The 15,977-nt window shown below is 45.5% G+C and overlaps 1 long non-coding RNA gene across 1 annotated transcript in view; it reads right to left on the bottom strand.

Moving 5' to 3' along the window:
• The window catches only part of LOC124850829, a 47,330-nt gene that overhangs the window by 25,151 nt on the left and 6,202 nt on the right, over positions 1–15,977 (bottom strand). The gene's annotated exons all lie outside the window — the stretch shown is intronic.

Below are 15,977 nucleotides of genomic sequence, written 5' to 3'. Positions count from 1 at the left end.
GGTGTCATGTGACCAGACATGGGGGGGGGGGGGTCTTCTCTGATTGTTTTCCTCCGGGGGCCAAACCAACACACTGAGGCCCCTATAATGCCGAGAGCCAACGCCACCGCGGGGTCGCGACCCCTGGGCCAGAGTGTCTCGCGGGGTCACGGGGTCGGGTCGATCCGAGGGTAACGTTATCCGAAGCATCGGAGCTTATTTGTTTAATTTTCCCGCGTCTGCCTCTGATCAAGATGACTGCGGATTACGGGGCGAGAGAGGCCGAGAGAAGGAGAGAGAGCGAGCCTACTGCTTCAAATTAGACTGGAAAAATAATCCGCCGTTACCTCGACCAAACACCGTACTTCAAATTATTGTCAAAAGTCAAATAAGCTTTTACAAACCCACAGAAACGCGGTGGAGCCGCGCGGCCGAGGAGGAGGAGGAGGAGGCCCGCCGCGATTCACATGAAGGTCACCGCGAGTGTCAGGAATATTTGTCCTCCCTTTTCGAGAAACCGCTCGTCTATTTTCTCTCTCTCTTTCTCTCTCTCGTTCAATCTGCTAAAGCACTTACGCACAAGACAAGTGTCCGATTCATAGACGACGATCGGATCTCACCATGAAAAATAACTCAGTGACAAAGACGAAATCCTACAGGTTTTACACGGAATATCAAACTTCATGAGTCTGGTGATTTTGGTCGTTTTTACGGGTCCCGTGTTTATTTTACTGAGGTCTCTTTCGAACATGCAAACTATCAACTGCCTCGTCACGAAGCGTGTTATTATTAACCTGCGCTGAAATCAGATAAAAGTACAAATTTCATACGGTCAGTTTGTCTTTTACCTGAAAACTGAAAACATTAGTTTCCTGTTCGAGCAGCATTCAGAATCGTACTAAAGTAAAACTATTATAAGCAGAAAAACTACTTTAAGAAGCAAAAGTAAAAGTACACATGCAGAATGGCTCCTATTATATTATTTTATATGACACAGGGTTATTGTTATTAATGTACGAGGTGGAGCTGGTTTTATTTTCCGGTGCAGGAAGAATATTAAATTTAGAGCCTCATCGTTTAGTATGAAAAATTACAACACAGTTAAGATAAATGTACTAGAAAAGAAATACTGAAAGTGAAGTACAAGTACCCGAAAACTAGAATAAAGTACATTTTCACAAAATTATGAAAATAACTCATAATTAAGGTTAAAACTACTTTTTTTTCTTCACTCATACTCTCATACTTATCATAGGATTTAAACTAATGTCAAGGATTCCAGTTAACAACTACAAAATGGTCCATGCAACAAAATAAAATAGTATTTACTATATATAATGTTGCCACGTGACAAGAAAACCATCATTTTAATCTGATAAATGTCAAATTTTCCACCTTCCGTCTGTGGAAAAAGGTAAAAAGCTCAGGTGAAACCTCGGTGAGCCACAGTTCAACAGATTTTCTCTCTCCTGATTTACACAAAGCGTCGCTTTTAACCGAAACCGAGTTGAGTCAACGTCTCGGAGGGAACAAAGACGAAAGGCTCCCGGTGGCCCCGGGCCCTCGTGTGGTGCGAGGACAAAACCTCAGGTTGACTTTTCAACCCCTCGACGGAGGGCGACGCAACAATACGCTTAATTTGCTCTGCGAGTACCTGAGGTAGGTGTGTGTGTGTGCGTGAGAGAGTGTGTGTGTGTGTGTGTGTGTGGAAATACAGCCCAAACAGTGCGGCGCCAGCAGTCTGCCCTTCCCTTGAGAACGTAACGGCTGAGTGCAATCGGAAAAGAGACGGACGGGGAGGGGGGTGAGGCCGGGGGGAGGGAGGGAGGGAGGCGGCAGGTAGAGACTCTCAGGTGAGGCGGCGGCTGATGCCGCTCCGTCTTCTTGGAGTGACGGCGGCGATGAAATGGCTGACCCGTGGCTACGTGATACTTTTGCGGGATATTTCGTGTGTCGCGCCGAAGAATTTTAAGCTTTTCGTTTCATTTAAAACCATTAACTTATTTTTTTTTAATCTTTATGAACCTTTTCAGTAGCTGTTCATTTTACTGTCGACACACATGACACTTATTATTCAGTTTAGGATAAAAAGTCTAATTTTTCTCCATATTGCAATTTGACCTTTCTTCACGCTTTACTTTCTGCACATTTACATCGGTACATGTTTCCGTCCGCAGTACTTTCTTTCTTCTTCTCCTTCTCCAAAATTGCACGCAATTGCAACAAAGCGACCATGAAACTCTTTCAGATTTAGTCCCAGATGTGGTCTGCAGAGGAAATGACACGCACGAAAAGCCCAAAAATCTTTGATAACACACAAAATAATTGACGTGTAAGTTGCGACACCTGTCGGCATGTCTGTGACTAACATACTGACTAACTAGCATTTACTCATCAAACACTATTCCCCCCCAAATAAAAGTCCCCCCAAAAAACAGGGACTTCCTGACTTCCTGTCCCCCCCCCCCTCCTCCACAAGAATCTCCTACAAGAGAACGTCCAGCAAGGCCAGAAATGAATTCACTCCCACCTCCACACTCCTCAGCACCAAATGATAATCCTGCTGTGCGAATGCCGACGCAGAGGTGCCGCTGAAAGAAAATTTCTCATTTGAAATCGTCAGGGGAGGGAAATAGTTGTCGGCGGAGAGCGAATGTGGAAACGGAGGGTGAACTCCAAAGCCCCCCCCCCCCCCCCCCCCCCCCCCACTCCATCAGAAATACACTTTTCTGCTGCGCTCGGCACAAAACCTCGAGCCAAGAACGATTTTTTTCTTTTTTACCCACAGTCCTTCTGGCCTCTCCCCCCCGACCAGGTTCCACTTCATTCATTTTGAAAATCAGACTCGAGTCATGTTTTAAAAACAAACAAGTAAACTGGCTGCGGTCGACGTCGAGGAGGGACGGACGGAGCCAACAATCACTGAAACTCTATCCGGTCATGGAACGCGCTTTGTTTTCGCTGACTCTCTTCGTGCCCTAACTAGTTTCGACAAATATTAAAATCTGGCAGCGGAAATGATCGCATATGCTTAAAAAGGCCCCCGAAGATGGACGTCGTCTCCACAGGGGAGGGGCGGGATTGAAGGTTCATCCTAATCTTTTATGCATCAAAACTATCAGGACGAGTCAGCGAAGCCTCAGAAAGAATCTTCTGGATGAACCTTCCTGACTCCGACACGCAACACACACCCCTAATAAAAGAAAAACAAAGGCAGCGCTGTTCAGACGGCTCTAATTCTCCTGACAGCCTTCCAGCCAGTCCCCACTTAAGGTTATTAAGGGCTATAAATATGTTGGTTACCGGGGCTCGAACGTCAACGCTGTTTGCCCTCGTTAAGACACATAATTACCTCATTTACATCTCGTTTCCTCCCCAAAAAATCGGAAGCCATTATGCGCCCACGCACTCGGCAACCCCCTCCTCCTCCTCCTCCTCCGACAACGATTAGCTTCCGAGCTGCGCGTCGGGGGGAAAGGCTCCCAGGAGTCGGGGATGGGACGGGGAGGCTCGGACGGAGAGAAAAAACGGCTCGTGGGAGCCGAGACGCTCAGACAGGAAGTGCAAGCGGGGGATATTTTCTGTCCCAGCGGAGCGTCGACGGAGCGAGATCATCAGAGCAGGCGGGTCACGGTTTGTATTCACTGTTTAGTTCCCAGAGTTTCAGTGTAAATGTTACCGTCGAGTCTAATTTCTCTTTCAAATTAAAGATGGCTTTGAATTAAAAATGTCTTGTCTCACGTCATCTGCACTGTAGACTGGAGTTAGACAATATTTAAAGCGACACATTTAACCATAGTTGGATTTGGCTCGTCTGTTTCCAAACTGGAAGGCGGCTTCTCCAACATGCTCTGCTGTTGCACGCGTTGCAGTCAACTGCAGAAGGTGAAGTACAGTACAAGTAAGTAAGGGAAGGACTGAAAAGTTATCAACAAGTGTAGGTACACAAGGAAGGAGTTGTGTATTGGATCAGACACTGATTTCATACAACAGGAAGTAAAAGTGTTTCAAATTCAAAGCAGCTTTTCTTGGCAGTCACCTCACACACGAACACACTGACACACACACACACACCTTCATATTTAAAGCCACTACAGACAAACCAGCACCGTGTGGAGCGTGCAGGGAGAAAACTACGTGTGCAAGTGTGTCCCAGGACAAAATAATCTGCCAGAAAGATCGGAGAGAGACTTCATTCCTCTCATTGCCGACAGGTTCCAGCCTCCGTCTGGTCACATCAACCACCAACATCCACAACATCCACAACAACAACGACGACGACGACGTTGGAGAGAAGCTGCTTCCCTCCACCTTCTTATCCCGCTCTCAATGCTTTTCTCCTCTTCTTTTACTCCTTCATTCTCCCTCCTACAAACTATCTCTACCGGCTTACTGTTGTGCGGTGGGAGTCTAGTATATTATGTGTGTGTGTGTGTGTGTGTGTGTGTGTGTGTTATAACAGTATTACAGCAGTTGTGTATGAAAACAGCAGATAAGAGAGCAGGATGATGAAATGCGAAGCAACAACACATGACCCAGCTTAAAGATCTCTGATAAAAACAAACACGCTATGTGCTGTATCTGCACACGCACGTGCACGCACACACACACACACACAATGCCACAAAAGCACACACATGTCTGAATACACGTGTACACACCGCAAGGTACACATACATTTCAACAGATAAATACGCACGAGGCAAACGTTAACACACATTCACCGCGGACAGAAAAGGCAAATGTTCCGTCGTTCCCCGTATTTGTGTTTTCGTGTGCGGATGCGGATGTGTGTATATGCGAACAAGTGTGTACACACACACACACACACACACACACACACACACACACACACACACACACACACACACACACACACACACACACACACACACACACACACACACACACACACACACACACACACACACACACACACACACACACACACACACACACACACACAGGCCAGTTCAGCATTGTAAATGAAAAAGACGGGATAAGATCTCGGAGACGGGGCCGAGCGACTCGGGTTTATATGGTGGGTGGTGGTGGAGGAGGAGGAGGAGGAGGAGGAGGAGGAGGAGGAGGAGGAGGAAGGTGGTGGTTGAAGCAGGGGATCACGAGGAGGCGCCGAGGTGCACACATGAATTTTTCACCGCCGAAAACGGCCTCGAGTGTTTTTTGAGACAGAAGAGGTTTTGTGTGTAGATTTATTGGATGATTTTGTGCCTCAATCGCTCAGTTTACAGATTAACGTGTCATTTTGAAGATTTAAAATGTTTCAGAAGGCGACAGGCACTCAAATTTCACGGAGTATCGGAGGGAGGGGGCATTTTTGAACTGACATTGAAAGTCAACCACAAAAATCCGCTTCAATCTAGAAAATAATTGTTTTGATATGGAGATGAAAAAATATATGTACAAGTGCAAACAGTGTATATCTTGTGTGTTGTTTTCAACCTGCGGGATCCTAAAGCTTCTCCCACAAAAGATCTCCTTCCATAGTTTTCACGAATACCTCAGGTAAACCACCAACGTCCTCTTTTCTTATGGTGGTGGGGCAGTAACACACACACACACACACACACACACACACACACACACACACACACACACACACACACACACACACACACACACACACACACACACACACACACACACACACACACACACACACACACACACACACACACACACACACACACACACACACACACACGTCTGATAACAGACACATGGGGGGGGGTTGAGGGACAGATATGTGTTTTTTCCGGATGGACAGGTATGGTTTTTGGCCACGCTCCGCTACCCCGGGACACCTCGGTGATTGGCACGGAGGCCGGGCCGCCTCCCTCCACTGACAGATTATTCATATCACCTAGTTAGGTTTCATGAAGCAATTATACGTCTTCACACTCCGCCAACTTTGGGAATGGCAGACTATAGAAAGACACACTATACATACGGGCCTGTGATGGGCGGGAAAAAAACGCCCGTCGCCGGAGAAGTGGGAGGCGGTTGGAGCTCGCTCGCTTTTATTAAAGTCAAAGTGCGATTGTGATTTTCATAAGGAATTTTAAACAAACTCTTCGGCGCAGATTTCTGTCGCACGTTACCGATTCAAAACGTACAGACAAAGAGATTTGATGTAATCGCTGCTTGAACAGCTGATGACGACATGGTCGTTTACGTCTTCAATTCCCCTGGAATAAATTGGAAAAGATCCGGTTCGGCCGGGAACAACGAGACTGACAACGAAAGCGACGAGCGATGGGAAGTGAAGCGCCGTCAGCATATATCCGTCTTCACGTTCCCACTTACACACAAACTGTTTCCCTTCTCGCCGTCCTTGAAGAAGCACCTGAGGGAGAGACCTCTCTCGGATACAGGATTCAACTATGAATCTGTACATTTCAAGTGAAATACGCATTTTAAGGAAGTTAAAATTATATCATTATTGAAAATAACCACGACTCGGTCCATTGAGAAGATATTCTGGAAAATGTGACCGAATCAGAATCTTCCAGTTCTTCAATTTTCCTTTTTTTTTTCACCCCACTGTGGATTTCAGGAATTTCTGGTCCACGTTTTCTGTGGTTTCAAGTTCATGTCAAGTTCATTCTTCTGACTGTTCCACTTTAGTGGCTTTGTTCTGTATCAGCTCGTTCAAACGAGCCATAAAACTACAGACTTGGCTTCACAATTCCATCAAATGGAAAGATTCCGGATGTCAGGTGCATCCTTAAATACACATTCCCCCAAATTCCTCATGAGACATAAAAAACAACTTTGGGATTCCCACCAGAACCTTGAATAAAGTTCCTGCCATTACAACCAATGATTATTATTATGATTGTCCATCTTGTATTCAGTGAATAAAAAGTTATAATCACTGACAACATCACCATTTTGGGAAATGCATGCGTTAATCTTTTTGCCCAAGCGATCCACAGTACACCTGTCTCACATCTGTACAGCCTGCAGCCAGTTAGCTTAGCTTAGCATAAAGACTGGAAGCAGGGGGAAACAGCTAGCCGGGCCCCGCCAAAAGTCTAAAAACCACTAATGCTCATCGTTTAAGAAGTTACGTCCGGTTTGTACGGCGTCCCTGACGTGCAAATCACAATGACGAATAGGAAACAGAACTACAAAATGTGAGTCTTATGATAATGATAATGATCGCACCCTAGATGACCCCACGTAAAGTTTCATCGCCTGATACTGTATTCTGTCAAACCTGAATAAAATCCCACTCCTCGTGAGCGTCCCTTTGACCCTGTGTCACGGTGAGAACTCGTCTTTATGTGTCAGTTTTTGTTCGACATAATTGAGGTTCTGATTGCTCAACGACTCTACAGCAGAAGTTCAGTGTAGCCTGACGGCCTCTGAAAACAGACCGGCGCGCCGCTGAAAGACAAGGCTGCGTCTGCGGCAGAGCCTGCACGTACACACGTACACACGTACACACACACACACACACAGCGATAAAAATAAAACCAATCCCAACAAATAAACTCAGGTCTTGCTGCACACTTTGCAACCTGCGAGTGACATCATGGGACAACTGACAGGTGGCAGACATGTGTTGTTTTTGGCAACACACCTGCATGAATACTGACAGGTTACACACACACACTAAACCGTCAGTTCTCACACCACCAGCTATGACCTGGTTAGCTTTAAGCCGGTGTTTGAGCCTGGCCCTTAGTTGAGGTTGGCTGCTCAGACAGGGCAATAGTTCTCTCTCACTCACTCACTCACACACACACACACACACACACACACACACACACACACACACACACACACACACACACACACACACACACACACACACACACACACACACACACACACACACACACACACACACACACACACACACACACACACACACACACACACACACACACACACACACACACAGGGGGGGGGATAATTGAATGGCTGGGGCAGGAGGTCCGGCTCTTTATGCTCTCGGAGAGGAGCCATGAATATCTCGGTTTCATTTGGACCCGACGCGCTGGGAACAGGTGAGCGAGCGAGTGTGGGAACCGGCCGACAGCTACGGGCTTTGAATATTTACCAAACGAGAAAAAATCTCCTCGAGGTGAGAGTGTGTATAAGTACTAGATAGTATTTAGTATAGTTAGGTCTAAATACTAAGGATTCTGGTGTCCGGGAAATTTACACCGGTATGTTTTTCCAGTAGATGTGAAATGTGTCGCTCACCTTTAACATAACATTTTGCCAAATGTAATTTTAAATGTGTAATTTCGACCAAAACACAAAACCTTCATGACGTCACGTTTCCCTCGAGGAGAGACGAGAGGTGGTTCAGCACGTCGACACCAACCCCTGCGGGGAAAAAAAAGATCAGTGGACCCCAGTCTTTGTGAAAACCCATGCAGAATGGCCCTGTAGACCCCATTTTTATCTTGCCTGGCCTCCACTCTGCGGTCAAAATTTTACAATTTTTTGTGTTTTGGCCTTGATAAACTAATAAATTATTAATGAAACTTCGTGAAGTTGAAGTTTGAAGTTTACAAATACTCTTCGCTTTTAGTAAAATTAGCAATTTCCACACATACAAACTACAACCTTGGGAAAAAAATTGAGTTGCACAAACTTGATCCATAACAATGACACGCACCTCAAAACCAAAACCCAGTCGCCAAATGAGGCGTTAACTTGATCCTGCGTAAGTGGCTGTGAATGTTTCATGTCTCTCTCTCACACGCACACGCACACACACAAACACAGAAAATACACAGTACAATACTGTAAATACATGTCTAATGGCGCTCATAAGGTTACGAAGGGGCCACGGCTTCAATTAAGGCATAAACACTGAGGAGAAAACACACTAAACATACACACACACACACACACAGACTTACAAATAAACAAACACACACACACATATACTGTATAAAAGGGGGAAGTGAGCATCATTAGAGCAGGACTCTGCCGGTCCTGTGTACTTACTCATGTCTGTGTACTTACTCACTGCATTTTCTCACACACACACACACACACACACACACACACACACACACACACACACACACACACACACACACACACACACACACACACACACACACACACACACACACACACACACACACACACACACACACAGTTTAAATAAACATTTATGTTATGATGTTGTTTGAGAGATAAAATGTGACAGATTCATTTTGTCGTAGAAGTAAAAACTACACTGCTGAAGAATGGAACCTGAATTCAATGTGTCTACTGAAATTAATAATAATAATAATAATAATAATTTAGTTAATGTTAACATTAGAATAAGAATTTATCAACTAAGTACTTCTCTTATTGTGGCATTAGTATTACAACTGCTATTAGGGTTAATAATTGCTCCGGTGCCACTAATACCATTAGTGGAACAACTGTTTGTATAATCATTAGAATTAACACCAACAACATATTTCTATTACCACTGTTGATATTGTCATCAGTAAAACAATCCTAGTTTGGTTGCACAGAGTTTCTGACTCCTATATTTTCATTTGATAAGTTTAATAATGGAGTTTTAAGCAGATATGTTTTTTAATGTAACTGTTAGTCAACATAAAACCTAAGTGGAGGCTCATGTGTAAACGGATAATTGACGATGACAAATATTTTTACATTAATAAAAATGTTGAAATGTCCATATAAGCCAAGTTATACAGCTTGAAAGCATTTATAAAATGTTGATATACATATAAATGTTTATTTAAAGTGAAGTGTTGGCCGCCGACTCTCCGCCATTGTCTCAACTGTTGCTGTGACAACTGCAGCTCACGGAGATCAAATGTTACAGTTGCAGCCTGGATTTATTGAACCAATCAGGATCACATTCAATATTCAAAAACACACCAATCAAAGCGCTAACGTAAAACAAAACGTTGGATAAATAATTGTAGTCAGGTTAGGTTGTGGGGAGGGGGGGGCAGACAGTCTGGAGGGTGAGACAGAAACAGACAGAGGGGTGAGACGGAGGGTTGGGAGGGTGGTACAGGGGGTGAGACGCCCGTTGGCACGGTGACGGAGGGCGAGACGAGGGTTAAATATGTTAGTTTAGACCCACTGGCTTTATTTTCCCTCCCCTGGGTCTATTTTACATACTTCTCTCTGTCTACGACGCCACAAACAAACATGGAGCACAATTACTGCCGAAAGAGAGAGTGTGTGTGTGTGTGTGTGTGTGTGTGTGTGTGTGTGTTTGTACACGCATGTGAATGTAACGCGTGGGAGCAAAGGCAAAATGATTTTCTGTCTTAAAATATTGAGTTATGTGAACCTAAAGACACTCACACACACACACACACACACACACACACACACACACACACACACACACACACACACACACACACACACACACACACACACACACACACACACACACACACACACACACACACACACACACACACACACACACACACACACACGTGTCCCGGTGTACACATGCGCAATTTCTCTCTCCAGACGCTCTCATATGGTTCATTTTCAGCGATCAAAACACACATGAAAAGAGCGTTACCGACGTCAACAAGCGAGCACGGAATGTGGAACCGTCGTTTTTTCATTCTCAATATGTCAAGGTTGGGTGTATTCCAGCAGAGAGCGAGGGAGGGAGGGAGAGAGAGAGAGAGAGAGAGAGAGAGAGGGTTAGAGGGGGAAGGAGTGTCGTTCTCCATCCTCTGCTCTCCAGAGAATCCCATCATGAAACGCCAAAGCACAAAGAGCTCAGAGCCTTTTCCACTGAAAAAACCCAGGGACCTTTTCATCCGGAGGCGCGGGGGCAAATCGCTGGGGCAACAGCGCCACCCAGCACGCCGCGGCGAGTACTGCACCACCACCTCGTCCACACCCTGACCTGCCCGTCTCCCCGCGAGAAGCAGAAAAAAGAAACTAAGAAAAACAAAGGGACACATTCAATGATCAAAATGAGCGGCGGCGAAAGGATTCAAGTCCCGTTTTTTTCCCGCAAACACACACACACACACACACGCACACACATGAGAGAGGAAATCAAAGCCACAGTCGTCTTTCTGTTTGGGAATCTAACCCTTAATGGGCTGCACCAACCACACACACACAGGCGCAAATCAAACTAATTACAATTTGTCCTTTCTCTTTTGTCCTTTTCACAGAGCTAAAAAGGGTTGGTGGGTGTTTGTGAGGAGTATAAGGGAGAGAACTGGGGGGGGGGGGGTGTTGTACTGAGGGATTTTCCAAAGTGGCATAGTAAAATAACACACTGGAGTGTGTGTGTGTGTGTGTATGGGCTTCCACCCTCCTCTCTCCCTGCCTCATTTAAATAAGCGCCAACGCAGATTTTTCTCACACACACACAGAAAAAGAAAAAAATATGCTACTAGTATAATAACAATGAAATAAGACCCTGTGAAAACTCGCAGCCCGCGGCAAGTATTTAAAATATCATTTAAAAAGGGCTGATCTGTAATTCAGAGCGGATATGGTATCAGACGGCGTGCTTGTCATTCCCCGGCTATAATCTCCACTACAACTGAGCAACACACTGTCTGCTGGCAGCTCTGGAGAACAGGGAAGAGGAGGAGGAGGAGGAAGAGAGGAGGGGGGGGGGGGCTGACTACTTATTTTTCCTTCTCCTCTAGGTGCCGTTCGTTTGTCTGCTATCGGCGGTGAAATCTGCAAAATCCATTTTAAGGGGGAAAAAATTGCATAGAGACGTTGAGGAGTAAAAAAGAAGCAGGAGGCAGAGGAGCTGGGAGAAGTTAAAAAAAAAAAGAAGAAAAAAAGAAATGGAAATATTAGATGGGAAAAGGAGACGAACTGAGACCAGGAGATAAGTTTATCAAATGTGAACATTCTTTTTTTTCTAAACCCAATCGTTACGAAAACGCTACGAGGATCCAGGTCGTCGCCGGTTTCTGGAGCTTTCGATCGACTCGCATGAGCTTTTTTCATGACGAGGCACTTCCTAGAGTTTTTCTCGCCCACGTGTGCTTTTAAAAGTTCACTCTCGACCTTCGAAAGAAAATGTCTTCACGGTCCATTTAGTGGCCGATGTAGAGCCTTTAATCTGATGATTTAAATATTAATAATGAGACTAATAGTCCGATTAATCAGATGAGGCGAGAGGAGATGGACTTTTGAGAGAGGATCAAGATGGACAGGAAGGATGAAAAATTCCTCTTTTTTTCTTTTAGAATCTAAAACATGAGGTTTTATCATTTTTGTTAAACGTTTTTTTAATAATCAGTTGAAGATTTTTAGATTTTGGACGGTTTGTCGGATGAAAAAAAATAATATTAAAATGTGACAAAGCTTGACTGACATTTTGCACCATCTTGTGATATTTTTGCAGACTATTGTGTTAATCTATTGATCAGGAAAAAGTCATCAATAAGTTTATCGATGCAATCGAAAACAAGGATGAACTTTCCTAGAAATGATTAATCAAACAATTAATATGTAGGTAAACTGATAAGAAATATACACAAACAGTTTCACTGTCCTGCACGCGCACTACACGCACGCACACGCACACGCACACACTCATACGGACACACACCGCCAGGCCATCCTTACCCACCTATCCTGTTGCAGTGGGGGGTCGGAACCGGCCGGCCAGACACACACACGCACATGCGCACACGCACGCACACACACACACACACACGCACACACACACACACACACAGAATCATAGACATCCTAAAACACACACATTCAGTTGGCGGAAACTGGCAGTGACAGGCTATCCGGCGGCTCAGACTGGGGGCTCTGAGGTTGGGCTGAGCCATCTATCATACAGCCAGAGACACAGTAACCCAAGACATGAGTGGCAGGGGATCACACACACACACACACACACTGAAGACAACACATAAGTAAGTATTCACACAAACAGAGGAATCGCTGAGGCAAGGCCCGACGACACGCTGCGTCACTACACACTGACGTGAACCGAATCTAATGAGACGTTTTCTTCATAAAAGAAGCCAAATCCTGTGGATCGCCCCCTGGTGGTCGGCCGCAGTATAGGTCATGAACCCAGCCCCCTCCATGTTAGCAGATGGAACGTGGACCGAACTAAAAAAAAAAATCTAAGTAGACGATAAATTTATGTTTTCTGTCATTTCAGGTAGTTCTCATCACATTGACTGTTCATGTTTATAATCGGTTATAATTGGTCCTAATTAGTCATTTGATTCTATAAAAAACGTGACGAGATGTCTGATTGACAGCTGAAATGTGTAATTGCTCATACTGCCAGAAGGGGGAGACAAAGGTTCTCCACTGCAACATATTAAACAATTATTGGAGCTGAAAGAATAAGTTAAATAACGAGTAACTAATCGTCAACAAGAAGTTGTCGGGGGACTCTCTAGTCACCGACGAACCCGACTTCACATGACCACCAGAGGGCGCTGCAGGCGTCAGCGGGAGCCGTATGATTCGTGAGAATCGGCCCTGGATTTCTTTGCCCTTTCCCACAATCCGGAGAATGTCCGTGTGGGACGGGTTCACACCTGGGTGGGTTGAGACGAAGGGCGGTGCCCAGGTAGAGCGGGAGAGACGACCAGGGACTTTGTAGTCGGAAGCTGACGGGGTAAAAAGTCTGTTTAATGCCTCATTCAGCTGATTCGGACATTTGCGCACAGATCCTCTGGGTAACGTTGAGAAAATTTAAGGTTTGAAGGCAGCTTTAAATTGCGTCCCGCCTCCCGGCCGGCCCACTTCACAATCAAGCCTTCAGCCTGAGTAAGTGCCCCACTTCATTTGTAAAACGCCCCCTGTGAATGATACAAACCGCCACTTCCCCCGTCTAAATCTCTTAACTCTGCCTCCACCTCCAACAGGCCTCGCTCGCCGTTCACGCCCCCAGATTGATGCGACGAGGAGGAGGGCTCTCATTTGGACCAAGGGAGAGAAAAAGTGGCCAGTTTAAGGGGCTGGTACTGTATTTTAAAACGGCGGGGGGGGGGGGGTTATTAAAGAGACTGATGAGCCCCGGTGGTGGCGGCGACGGCGGTGGTGGTGACCCTCTCTGTCGGCTCGGTGCAAAAAACCACAGCACGGGGAAAATGAGAGAGGGGAGGAGGGAGAATAAATCTGCGTGGCGGCGAGAATCGATCGTTTCTCCCCTCCTTTTCCTGCGCTATCTCATCTGCAGGGCCTGAGAGAGGCAGAGCGGTTTAAACGATCCTGACCTTGTTCGACATAAATAGTCAGAAAAGTCCACAGAGCAGATATCTTTGTGTAAAGGGGAGGGGGGGAGATAAGAGGGGGGGGAGGGAAGGAGGGGGGTTGTTGAATGAGATTATGCCGTGGCGTTACTACATCAGAGTCAGTGTCACGCACACGCACACACGCGCATGTCGCCGTGGGAAAACGGCCTCGCTTCCTGTCCCCCCCCCACACACACTTTCTCCTCAGGTCAGAAAAAGAAGAAGACGAAGAAGAAAGGAGGAGGAGGAGTGGAACGTCTCTCATCCCCCTCCTCTCTGTGATCAGCTGACGGAGGAAGTCAATTGGCTCCCCGTGAACACTCACTCTGCTCCGCTGCAGAAGAAGAAGAAGAAGAAGAAGACATGAGTGTTTTAAAGTAAGAGAGGAGCGCTCCTTTTGTGCGGGGGCGCCCCCCTCTTCCCCCTTTTCTTTTGAGTGTAATGCTGCTGTACCTGACAGCGGCGCTGCCCCGGGTAAAGGTAGAAATCTCTTGCCTCCATTGTCGCCTGCTCCTCTAATCATTTTCCGCCCGTCACGCCACAATGGAGGAGGGCGATAACGATAACGAGGTGAAGCTAATACAGAGCGGTGGCGGGCGGGCGGCGAGGCGAGGCCCCCGCCAACACAATGTTCAGATGTCTTCACTCACACACACACCTTTTATACGTTCCTTAATGTAGAAATCTTATGCATACACACACACACACTCGTGAAGATGTTTAAGCCTTGTCATTCCGGCGCCAACTGTCAAATCGCCCCTCACACTGACAAAGTCGCACACTTTCACATTTTCATCATAGTAACTACGCACAATCACAACAAAGGACGACGTGTGTGTGTGTGTGTGTGTGTGTGTGTGTGTGTGTGTGTGTGTGTGTGTGTGTGTGTGTGTGTGTGTGTGTGTCGACTCGTCGTCTAGTCAGTGGCTTCTGACCCGGCGGCTGGTTCTGGGCGGTTAAATATCTGCACGAGAGCGAAGGAGCTTCTCCCGCCTTTCACTCAACACATGACTCTGTTGTTAGTCGTTCCTGTAATTTATTGTTAAAATATGTGGAATAATAATTGTGTCGACACAAATCAAGACAAAGCGTCTGGAATATCAGGCAAAGATAAGAATTGTGAGAGAGAATAAAACTCGCTGAAGCCACTAATTATTTGCGTGATCACGTTATTACTATTGTTTTCCTTCCATATGTCCTTATGTTTACAACTCTCTCTCCTTCTCTGCTTCGTTGTCTTTTTTCTAATTACATTTAATACAAATCTGATACCATTAAATTATACTCAAAAATAATTGCAGAGATCTGGGAACATGGGGACGTGGTAAAAAGAGCGACTGGTACAGAAAAAGACAAAAAAAAAATATCCGAATCATAACTATAAACCTCTTGCACAAATGACCCACCGTGGTTCAGAATCAGCGTCTCGTTGTCGTGACACATCATGCAATAAAGTTATTATAAAATATTGTCATCTATTTTTTTCCGTCACTGCCCGGTAGAAAATGTTCCGAGGTTTGACGCTGCTGCACGGTCTGAGGGGAAGATATATATACGCTGTCATACTAATAACTACTGTAATACAACAGAAATGTCCTTTGGTAGTGTATGTGACTATTAAATACAATAAAACAAAACATGCACAAAAATGACTTGAGGCCTGTGAGATTTAAACATGTGACTTGACTCAGAAGTTTTCTAATTTTGAAGAAATTATTTGATTAAAGGTCACTGAAGAGCCTCACACCTAAA

Source organism: Scophthalmus maximus, chromosome 12 (assembly GCF_022379125.1).
Source record: "Scophthalmus maximus strain ysfricsl-2021 chromosome 12, ASM2237912v1, whole genome shotgun sequence".
Classification (NCBI taxonomy): domain Eukaryota; kingdom Metazoa; phylum Chordata; class Actinopteri; order Pleuronectiformes; family Scophthalmidae; genus Scophthalmus; species Scophthalmus maximus.
Note: the sequence above shows the minus strand (reverse complement) of the source record. Positions and strands in the feature narration are given on the sequence as shown.